At 39.2% G+C, this 12,295-nt stretch overlaps 1 long non-coding RNA gene across 1 annotated transcript; it reads left to right on the top strand.

Annotated features, from left to right (window-relative positions):
* Positions 1-200: 200 nt before the first annotated feature.
* LOC121045249 (uncharacterized) lies at positions 201-2,484 on the top strand. Its single transcript, XR_005797656.1, has 2 exons — positions 201-699; positions 2,299-2,484. It is a non-coding gene; the product is annotated as an uncharacterized LOC121045249 (long non-coding RNA).
* Positions 2,485-12,295: the final 9,811 nt, after the last annotated feature.

Raw genomic sequence — 12,295 nt, forward strand, 5'->3', positions numbered from 1 at the left:
TTGGTTTGGGGTCTCTGGTGTGTATAAGGGCCACATTTTAAAGTGTTAACAGACTCTTTAATAAAAGATGAGAGAAAGCAAGTGGCAGTGAAAATCTTCTTCTTCTTCTTCTTTTTTTTTTCCAGTTAAGGAACTTGGAATTCTGAACATTTACATGTAAAATTCAGCTGCAGCGTATCTGGTATAAATAATACATTGAAAATTTTATGTAGTTAAGCATTACAGGAGTCGGACAAGCTCTGTTAAGGATTTGCATTTAATTCTGTTTTTTTTTTTAAATGTGTTAACTAAAAATAAACTAATTTCAGGCATAAAAAGTAACTAAGACAGAGGAGAATTTGCAATAGAAAATGATCTGTTTAATTTAGTGCCTGTATCTTAAACCATTCATGGGATTAATTAACCACTCACAGGGAGAAGGTCACCCTAGGGGTGGGAGGAGGAAGCTGCTCTGAATTACAAGCCAGGACGTTGGTTTTGGCCTTCAGATATGTCCCACCTTACTCCTTCCTGGCTCTTCACAGAGCCAGCTCTCCTTTCATTAAGCAATGCCAGAGAAATGTTCCTGCAGTCAGAGAGACCACAGCTGTGGGCTAAGACAGGAGGTGAGAGGAAAGGAAGAGAATAGGAACATCTGGAGACTCCACTCCCTTTGCATTTGCCTTCACCTTGATTCATCATTTGGGGCTTCTTCTTGGGGTAAGACACTTCTGAGCAGGCATCCAACAGCCTCTTGGTGACCATATTCATCTGCTTGTGCTGCCATAACAAATGCCACAGACTGGGTGACTTATCCAACAAACATTTATTTCTCACAATCCTGGATGCTGTAGGTCCAAGACCTGAGTGTTAGCAGGTGGATGTCTCCTGAGGCCTCTCTCCTTGGCTTGCAAATGGCACCTTCTCACTGTGTCCTTACTTGGCCTTTTCTCTGTGAACACACATTCTTGTATCTCTTCCTTTTCTTATAAAGACACAAATTATATTGAATTAGGGCATCACCTATGATCCCATTTAACTTTAATGACCTCTTTAAAGGCTTTCTCTTCAAATATAGTCCCATTAGGGATTAGGGCTTCAACATATGAATTTTTCAGAGACACAATTCAATCCACTATAGTAATCATAGTCCTATAGGGACTGAGTGTATGTGTGTGTGAGGGGGTGGTGCTCAGAAAGGAGTCCTCCCTTTCCATCTCCCATGTGACTTGAGTGAGTATATTATACAACCTTTCAGGTCTTGGTTTCTTTCTGTAATAAAAGTTGGAATTACAAAGTGATATCTTTGATCTGTCTCAATTCTGGGATTCCAGATGGCCCTTCAGACTTATAGTCACCAGACATCTATATTCATGGGGTTTAGATCCAGATTCATTCCCAGTTACTCTCTAAGCTTATCCAATAATAAATGTATACTCCAGACCCCATGTTGGGCACCAGGGACATATAGCTGACCACAACCCAATCCTTCTCATAAAGAGTCCCCAGACAAATAGAGCAAAGGCTACTATGCATATAGGTGCTGGGTTATAGGAGAGTAAATAGTGCTTCAAGAGGTGTGTCCCCTTTTTAGTGAGATGGCACTCACTCTGTGCCATTTCCTATGCCAAGTGCCCTGTTAGCTTGGCACAGCAGACCAACCATACCATGTGCTCCATACACACTCAATTTCCTTCAGTCACATGATCTCACTATGGAATAGGCACTCTCTTTTCATGCAGGTAAATTTTATATAACATGAAATTCACTATTTTAAGCATTTTTACGTAAGGTATATAGTAGCTTCTAGTACATTCACAATGTTGTGCAACCATCACCTTATCTAATTTGAAATGTTCTTACCACCCCAAAAGAAATCCTGTCACTATCCATTCCTCCTAAAAACCAGTAATCTCTGCTTTCTTTCTCTATGAATTTGCCTATTCTGGACATTTCATATAAGTGCAATCATACAATATGTGGCTCTCAATGTCTGACTTCTTTCACTTAACATAAAGTTTTCCAGGGTCACCCATGTTGTAGCATGTCTGTAATTTTAGCCCTTTCTGTGCCTGAATAATATTCCATCTTGTTGATATACCACATTTTGGTTTACCCATTCATCAATTGATGGACATCTGAGTTGTTTCCATATTTTGGCTATTGTAAATAATGCTGCTATGAACATTCATATACAAGTTTTTGTTTGAAGGCATATTTTTAATTCTCTTGGATTTATGCCTAGGAGTGGAATTTCTGGGTTATACAGTAACTCCATGTTTAATGTTTTGAGTAACCACTATTATTCTCACTTAACAGGTAAAGAAATTGTAGAGCTGGGAATCCCACTAAGAACCTCTCACTCCAGAATTCATGCACCAACCACTTCATGACGCTGCCTTAAAGGTGATGACGGAGCTGGATTCTGAAGGACCAGAAGTTATCTTGGTTGACGGGGCAGGAAATGTGTTCTGGGCATATGTGTTATGCACTAGAAGTATGAGAGAGCTTTTTGCATTTACACAGCGGGAGGCAGTTGAGGACATCTACAGCATGCATTTTTTTGTGGGATGAATTTCCAGGGAAGAAGCGGAAGGACCAAACCCTAAAGGGTCTTACATACCATGCTCAGAAGTTGAGTGCATAAAGATCTTAAACAAAAGAATAAGTATGAAAATATATATGTATGTAAAGCAAAAATGAAACCCACAAGTCAAATGAAAAGGCAAACACACTGAGAAAAAATATTTGCAAACCATATGACATTGGGTTAATAGCTTTGTTATATAAAGAACTCTTAAAACTGATTACGAAAACATTTAAACTGAACTAGATAAATGGGCAAAGGACATGAACAGATGATTCACAAAATAAGAAATGCAAAGCAGTAAATAAACATATGGAAAAATGTGCAACTTCCTGTATAATCAAAGACATGCAAATTTAAACAACAGTAAGAGAACCATTCTTTGCCTATCGGATTAGTAAATGTTTGTCAAAATGGTAATAGCTGATTCTGGCAAGAATGAGCTGCAAAAGGAATCCCTGCACATAAGTATGTTCGAATCCCGGATGCCAAATGTTCCTTTCCCTATAATTCTGTAATTCCAGTTCTGGTAATCAATTCTCTCTGAGGCTACATTTATATACTGTTTGCAATAAAGAAAAAAATTGGAAACAAGGAGACAGAAGGTACAGGTGACCAAAGTTTAGAACATCACTTCTGTGTGGACACCAGAAACATTTTTCTAGCCCTGACTTCTTTTTTGAGTTCCAGAACTACCCCAAGCTGAACTCTTTATTGTTTTCTCCAAATCTGGTTTGCCACACTCATTTTCATGTTTCATTAATGGTATCACAGGCTATATTGTAATCCAAGCCAAACCTTAGAAATTATCCTTTCTTCCTTGCTATGGTCTAGATATTTGTGTCCTTTACCACCCCCACACCACAAATTCATATGTTAAAAACCCTAACTCCCACAGATTGACAGTATTAGGAGATGGGGCCTTTGGAAGTGTTTAAATATAGCGTAGAGCCCTCATGAATGGGATTGGGGCCTTATGAAAGAGACCCCATAGAAATCCCTAGTCCCTTATCCATTTTGAGTTTATTTTTGTGAATGGTGTGAGAAAGTGATCTAGTTTCAACCTTCTGCATGTTGCTGTCCAGTTCTCCCAGCACCATTTGTTAAAGAGACTGTCTTTTTTCCATTGGATGTTCTTTCCTGCTTTGTCAAAGATGAGTTGGCCATACGTTTGTGGGTCTAGTTCTGGGGTTTCGATTCTATTCCATTGGTCTATGTGTCTGTTTTTGTGCCAATACCATGCTGTCTTGATGATGACAGCTTTGTAGTAGAGGCTAAAGTCTGGGATTGTGATGCCTCCTGCTTTGGTCTTCTTCTTCAAAATTACTTTGGCTATTCGGGGCCTTTTGTGGTTCCATATGAATTTTAGGATTGCTTGTTCTAGTTTCGAGAAGAATGCTGGTGCAATTTTGATTGGGATTGCATTGAATGTGTAGATAGTATTGACATTTTGACAATATTTATTCTTCCAATCCATGAGCAGGGAATGTCTTTCCATTTCTTTAAATCTTCTTCAATTACCTTCATAAGCTTTCTATAGTTTTCAGCATACAGATCCTTTACATCTTTGGTTAGATTTATTCCTAGGTATTTTATGCTTCTTGGTGCAATTGTGAATGGGATCAGTTTCCTTATTTGTCTTTCTGTTACTTCATTGTTAGTGTATAAGAATGCAACTGATTTCTGTACATTGATTTTGTATCCTGCAACTTTGCTGAATTCATGTATCAGTTCTAGCAGACTACGTGGCAATGAGAAAAAATGAAATATGGCCTTTTGTAGCAACGTGGATGGAATTGGAGAGTGTGATGCTAAGTGAAATAAGCCATACAGAGAAAGACAGATACCATATGGTTTCACTCTTATGTGGATCCTGAGAAACTTAACAGGAACCCAGGGGGGAGGGGAAGGAGAAAAAAAAAAAAAAAAGAGGTTAGAGTGGGAGAGAGCCAAAGCATAAGTGACTGTTGAGAACTGAGAGCAAACTGAGGGTTGATGGGGGGTGGGAGGGAGGAGAGGGTGGGTGATGGGTATTGAGGAGGGCATCTTTTGGGATGAGCACTGGGTGTTGTATGGAAACCAATTTGACAATAAATTTCATATATAAAAAAAAAAAAAAAGAAATCCCTAGTCCCTTCCACCATGTGAGGACAAGGACAAGGACAAGGTGAGACCGCTTTGTTTATGAACCAGAAAGTGGGCGGTTACCAAACACCAAATCTGGTGGCACAACCATCTTGGGCTTCCAGCCTCCAGACTGTGAGAAATAAATTCTGTTGTTTATAAGTCATGTAGTCTGTGGTATTCTGTTATAGGAGCCTGAAAGGACCCAGACAACCCTTTTCTCCATTTATTCTATTCACCTCAAATTTTGTCAGTTCCACCTCAGGAGGCTTCTTTGTGTTTTTTTTGTTGTTGTTGTTCTATTTTATTTTATTTTATTTTATTTTATTTTATTATTTTATTTTATTTTATTTTATTTTATTTTTTATATGTTATTTTATTTTCTTCCCAGTATAGCTAACATACAGTGTTATATTAGTTTCAGGTGTATAATATAGGCACTTTTTGAATCCGTTCTCTCATCTTCTATATAGTTGCCATTGTCTTAAACTACCCCTTATATTTTCACCCTGAATTGTTCCAAGTCTCCTATCACAGGCCATTCACCTGGAGGCTGCTGAGTAAGAGAGGAGGGCCATATTGAGGGGAGAGCTATAAGTGAGGCTCCAACAGGGTCTCTGAGTTTCTTCTTTTTTCTTTTTAGAAGACCTGAAACAAATATCTTAAAAAGTTGAGGTTTGTTGAATCTGGTATGGATAAGATGTTCATTACATTCTCTATTTTTTTTTTTTTTTGTATTTTGAGTATTTAGTAATAAAATTGTGACGTCTCTTTTCTGATCTCCTTTTGCAAGTTCCCCTTCATTCATATCCCTACTTCACAATTCCACTAAATATCTTGAGAATAAAAAATCAAATTTTGTCATTCTCTACCTGAAAACCTCCATTACATTAGTTTCATATTTCTTACAGAATAAAATCTGAATTTATTAGCTTGACACAACAGACACTCCACACCCTATGCCCAAGCCATGCTAAATTTTATAGGTCCCAAACCCTAACCTAAATGACTCTAGACCCTACTCATACCTCTGTACATGCCCTGCTTCACATGTCCACCTCCATCTCTCCATCTGGAAGACCTCAACTCACTTTTCAAAACCAAGATTCCGCATCTGTTTCAGAGGAAAGCTTTCTCTGAGCAGAAGTTGGTCATTCCTTCTAAAAAAAATTTGTTCATGACACTTATCACTGCTCTTACCACATTGTTCTGAAATCTTTTTTTTCACTGTTTCTTCAACACACTGTGGGCTCTTCATTGAGACGGCTGGTGTCCTCTTTATCTTTGCAAGCCCCAGACTGAGTGTAATGCCAAGAACTTCAGAAACCCTTCGAGTGCTGTTAGAATGGAGGAATGAGGATAAGGAGAGAGCCAACATGCACTAGATCATGAAACCTTTCTCTCCACAAGAGAAACTTGAGAAAGTGAGGATAGAAATGTGTGTAAGAGATGTAGTTTGGATCAGTAATCAGACTACTGTCTGGAAAAGAATCTCATCCAAGGAAAGAAGGCAGGATGGAAATTTCAAATGTTTGAAGGCAATCTGTGAGGACAGACTCCTAGCCCAGACTAACCAGGCATGCTACTGGCCCTCAGTGATATAACAAATGCCCTGGCTTGCAGCCCAGATCTGCACTTTAGGACTAAGCCATTCCCCCAGCTGTTGAAAGTGTGGCAGCCATTGGCTCTAAGTTGAGTCACTCTCTGAGAATTGTCCCCAGCCAAAGAAAGCCCTCCTCCAAGTTCATGCCCCTTCCTGAAGGTATCCCTCATCCACTGACTAGTTAATGAGGTCCAGCCCACTTACCTCGAGACTGAACAATGCTAAAGGGCCCTCCCAGCACCAGAGCTCCACATGGAGCCAGCTGAGGCCTTTTTTGGTATCCACAACAAAGTTCAGCTTCTCTCCTTGCTCATTCCTCCTTCCTTCACTCCTAACAGGTATTCATTCCTAAGACACTGTCTAATAAATACATTTTCAGCATGTAAATCTCCATCTCCAGAGTCAATTTTCCAGAGAAATGATCTAAGACAAATGTTCTTGGGCTTAGAATTCCATCCCAATATTTTCACTAGATTGGAAGATATTTCCTTGGACACAGATGCCAAGATCACCTCCACAGATTCTTGAAGATTCTTTTGTCATTTTTGGAATTTTGTTAGTAGCCCCAAGACCACTGCCAAATAGTCACACCTCCTCACCCATGTCCTGATTGATATTTTTGTAATGATTGTTAAGGTGTCACTTATTTAAAGTCATATTTGTTTTGTCAGACAGAAGTCTGAAATTAAAATAGTTAGTGGTAAACTAGGAGCAGACAGAAAACATTAACATTTTGGTCTCCTCTATTAGCTAACTTTTATTTTTTAAATTTTTATTACTTTTAAATTTTTTATTGATTTACTGATTGATTTAATATAATTTATTGTCAAATTGGCCAACATACAGTGTGTACAGTGTGCTCCTTGTTTTGGGGTAGATTCTCGCGACTCATCACTTACATACAACACCCAGTGCTGATCCCAACAAGTGCCCGCCTCAATGCCCATCACCCATTTTCCCCTCTCTCCCACCGCTCCATCAACCCTCAGTTTGTTCTCTGTATTTAAGAGTCTCTTATGGTTTGCCTTCCTCCCCTCTCTGTTGGTATCTATTTTTTCCCCTTCCCTTCCCCCATGGTTTGCTGTTAAGTGTCTCAAGATCCACATATGAGTGAAAATATATATCTGTCTTTCTCTGACTTATTTCACTTAGCATGATGCCTTCCAGTTCCATCCATGTTGATGCATATGGCATGATTAGCTAACTTTTAAAGGATAACTTAAAAACTTTAAAGAAAAATTCCAACTTTTGGAAGAAAGATGGCTATGGCCAGACATGTTTTTTGTCCTAGTTAGCTGAGTTAGAAGGATGGGAATCCGTTTACTCTAGATCAGTGGAAGTCACTGAGGACAAGGCTGTGGTTGGGAGTGGGGGCCAAAGTATGTTTGGGATTTTTAATTCATGGACCTAGGTGCCAATTGTTTACTTGAGGTAGCAAATGTGGAGTTGGTCAGACATCCAATCATTGTGGTGTTTGCCCCTGAATGTTCCATCCCAACAATGCATTTCCCTTGCTTTGAGTATGTGGATGGCTATGGTGGGGCACTGGAAGGCCGGTAGAAGCTGTGGGAGAGTTCTTGTTAGAAGAACAGTCTCTCTCCTCCTTCCTTCCCTTCAATTTTTTTCTTTATAATTAACATAACTTCCTTTGTCTCTGATCCTTCCTGGGATTCGGTCCTCACTTTTGACCCTCAACTCCAGCAGGGCCTTTTCTCTCTAGCAGTCTATACAGCTTCTGCCTCTTCATCCACATTCCTGTTCATGTTGTGGCAAATTTTCTCCAGGTTCCTCAATTCATTGTTTCATAGAATTGTTTTTTAATATTTGTGAATTCATTTGGCAGGCAGACATTGCAGTTATGGACAAGATTGACTATTAGGAGAAATCCTCCCCCTTCCCACCTCCCCAGGAGCAATTGAGTAGCACACCACACATTAAATCAAATGAGCAGGCATTAGCGTCAGTAGTAAACAATTTACACTGCAGAACTCCTGCCATCTTGCCAAATGCCCTAAGAATTAAATGTGGATTCCAACTCACCTTGCTAATTAATTCAGAACAAGAAGATATCCCAAAAAGCAATACTCTTTCATACTGGTGGAGAGTGACACAGACATTTAAAAATGCTTGGAATATCCACTCTGTCATTTTTAGCTTAAGATTTCTTTGCCAAAGCCTGCTTCCAAAATTTCATCACTTTCTGAGAAAAATAGTGTGTATGGAAGCATGTGGCTGTTATTGCTGCCTCATTCATTTTGAAACCCCCTCACCTAACACAGTTCTGGGCATATTGTAAACACTCAGTTGTTATTATATTGAATTAAATCATAGAGCAGTCCTCTAGTGCAGTAGCCAATTCAGGAATTCACAAGGATAATCAAGATAAATTCCAGTACACCTCCAAGTGTTCACCACTTTAAGCTGCTATAACAGAATACCATAGACTGGGTGGCTTATAAACAATGAGAATGTATTTCTTATAGTTATGGAGGCTGAGAGTCCCAGATCCAGGTGCCAGCACCATCAGGTTCTTGTGAGAGCACTCTTCTGGATTGCAGGCTGCTAACTTCTCACTGTATTCTCACATGGTGGACAACAGAGAGGGAAAGCAAGCAAGCTCTATGGTGACCCTTCTAAGGGCACTAATCCCATTATGAGGGCTCCAACCCCATGACATCATCTAATTCTGATTACCTCCCAAAGGTCCCATTCTTATACTATCTCATTGGGGGTGGGGCTTTCAGCATATAAATTTTGAGGGAACACACTCAGTTTCTAACACTTTAGTGATACCTATATTGTGTGCTTTTGTAACCAACTTTTAAGGACGGAGTTTGCCCAAGGTTAGTAGGTAGGAGGGCTGAGGGATCAGATTTGGAATTCAGTACTGTTTGATTCCAAGGCTTACTGTCTCTCTCTCTCTCTCTCACCATGCTGGAGGATCTGTTTTCAAGGTCTGTCCTTGGCAATTTTGTTTGGTCTCAGGTGCACATGTGTTTTTGCCTTTTGAAAGACTTCTCCCTGCATTCAGAACCTCAGACATCCAGTGCTTTCACCCCTCCTGGACTGCAATGGGAATGGGAAAAGGAATATGATCAATAGATTCCAATCAAGATGCTAACACCCATCAAGGATGTTTGTGTGATTTAAGTCACTGAAATATGTTCACTCAACAGCACAAGTGTCATTCCCCATCTTAAAACCTCCCAATTGGCCTCCCATTGCATATGGAATACACTTCAACTCTACACCATGGCCTACAAGGGTCTACATGATCTGGCTTCTGCCAGCCTCCCTGGTTCCAACTCATCCCACTGTCTCCTTACTGTGAGGTTACTAACCTGATTCCCTGAAAACACTGGACTCATTCACAACTCAAAGCCTCACATCCACCATTCCTACTGCTTGGAATGCTTTTCCCTTGGATATTTTCCATGGCTGCCTCCTTCCCATTTTTTTCAGGTCTACTTTGAGAAGTCTTCTTTTATCACCTAACTCCAAACTGTCTTCCATTCCAAGCCATTCTCTATTTGCTGATCTTCTTTTCATTTATTTATAACATTTATCATTATCTTGTTATTTGTGTGCTACCTGTCAACTCCCACTAGGATGTAAAACTCTCTGATTGCAGGGACCTTATCTTTCTTCTTCACTGCTGGTATCTCTCATGCCCAGAACACTGCCTGGCACATAGTAGGTGCTCATTAAACATCTTTGAAATGAATGAACATCTTCAAAAGTGAAGTCCATATCTTTGTAGAAGCAGGAAAATGGAGGAGAAGTTTGGAAGTCAGAGAATATCTCTGAAGGGAGCCCATCACCTCTCCCTCATCTTTAGATGTGCAGACCCTTTCTTAGCTCTGGTACCAGACGCGTTGCCGATCTGGAGCTGTAGTTGGAGTCTGAGAACTGAAAAACGTGTGTCGCTGTTCCCTTCAAGGTGCTTGGAGGCCCCTCCATGGGTGGTGTTGTACAACACCAGTGGCAACATTGTACTATGGAACTCATTGTGTTCACATGAAGAAATGAACTACATTTTATTGAGGAGGTAAAGGTAGTTGTTGCTTTTGAGCAAATTCCTTGTGAGCATCCTGTCCTCTCTATTATGAGGCTCCCAGAGAGCCCTGCATAATAGGATTTCTTGCCAGCCATTACCTATTCACACCAGAGGTAGGAGTAGCAGATGCTTACGACGAGAGGGGTTATTTTAGTGACTGAGTGGATTGACAAATCACTCTGGGCAGCCACTTTAATGAAATAAGTTCCTGCATTAAATGACACACACCTGCACTTAAAACCTGGTTAAAACTTCCTTCACTTGCTTTGGTATGGCCGAGTTTTTCAATGTAACTGAGTAGCTTCACTGCTCGTGGTTCTGAAACAATTTTTCTTTCAACAGGCAACTGATAGGAAATAACATTTCTGCCATCATCTATTTTGATGCTACAGAGAGATTTATGGGTTTCAAAACTCTTTTCACACATATCTTAGTTTTCTTCCTGAGAGTTTTGTAAACTTTGTAAAGAAGGTGGCTATCCCCACATTTTATATGCTTGGAATCCTTTGCTGGAATCTACAAACCTGTACTTTGATTGGAATTTCTTTCATCTTGACAGATGTCCCTTAAAACAACTATTTTTTACATATGTAAACAAAGTTAATTGTGGAAATTTCAAAAAGACAGATAAACAGTTCCCACACCCAGAAAGAACTACTGCTAGCATTTTGATTAATATTCCTTGATATAGATACATAGATAGATGGAAAGAAGATACATGATCTAATATTGTGTACACTGTTTTACAACCATATTTTTCACTTAGAAAATTATTAGATACTTTTTCTATGTTAGTAAATATATTTTCACAGCTTTTCAAAAGAGGTGAATACTATATGATTGTGGGTTTATACCATACTTTATATAACCAATTTTTGTTGCACATTTAGATGATTTCTTTTGTCTTTGTGATTATAAGCAATATTTTAATAAGAACTCTCATAGCTAAATGTTTATACATATTCCTATTTATTTCCTCAAGAAAACTTCTGAAAGAAAAATTTCTGGGTCACACAATTCAAGTTCTTTTGATCCATAGTCCACTTTGTATAGCTATTGGCACCTCATTTTCCTCAATACTCATACACTGTGAGTATTACTATTCAAAAAAAATTTTTTTTAATTTATGGGTACACAAAAATGAACTCAAAGTGGATGAAAGACCTAAATGTAAGACAGGAAGCAATCAAAATCCTAGAGGAGAAAGTAGGCAACAACCTCTTTGACCTTGGCCACAGCGACTTCTTATTTGTCATGTCTCAGGAGGCAAGGGAAACAAAAGCAAAAATGAATTATTGGGACCTCATCAAGATAAAAAGCTTCTGCACAGCAAAAGAAACAATCAGCAAAACTAAAAGGTAACTGACAGAATGGGAGAAGATACTTACAAATTACATATCAGATAAAGGGTTAGTATCCAAAATCTATAAAGATCTTATCAAACTCAACACCCAAAAAACAAATAATCCAGTGAAGAAATGGGCAAAATACATAAATAGACACTTCTCCAAAGAAGACATCCAGATGGCCAACTGACACATGAAAAAATGCTCAACATCACTCATCGTCAGGGAAATACAAATCAGAACCACAATGAAATACCACCTTACACCTGTCAGAATGGCTAACATTAACAACTCAGCCAACATCAGATGTTGGCAAGGATGCGGAGAAAGTGGAATACTTTTGCACTGGTGCAGTCACTCTGGAAAACAGTATGGAGTTTCCTCAAAAAATTAAAAATAGAACTACCATACAACCCATCAATTGCACTACTAGGTATTAAAGGGTACAAAAATGTTGATTCGAAGGGGCACATGCACCCCCATGTTTACAGCAGCACTATCCACAGTAGCCAAATTATGGAAAGAGCCCAAATGTCTATCGAGTGACAAATGGATAAATAAGATGTGGTATATATATACAATGGAATATTACTCGACAG

This window comes from Herpailurus yagouaroundi, unplaced genomic scaffold (assembly GCF_014898765.1).
Source record: "Herpailurus yagouaroundi ecotype Mexico unplaced genomic scaffold, PumYag 190, whole genome shotgun sequence".
Taxonomy (NCBI): Eukaryota; Metazoa; Chordata; class Mammalia; order Carnivora; family Felidae; genus Herpailurus; species Herpailurus yagouaroundi.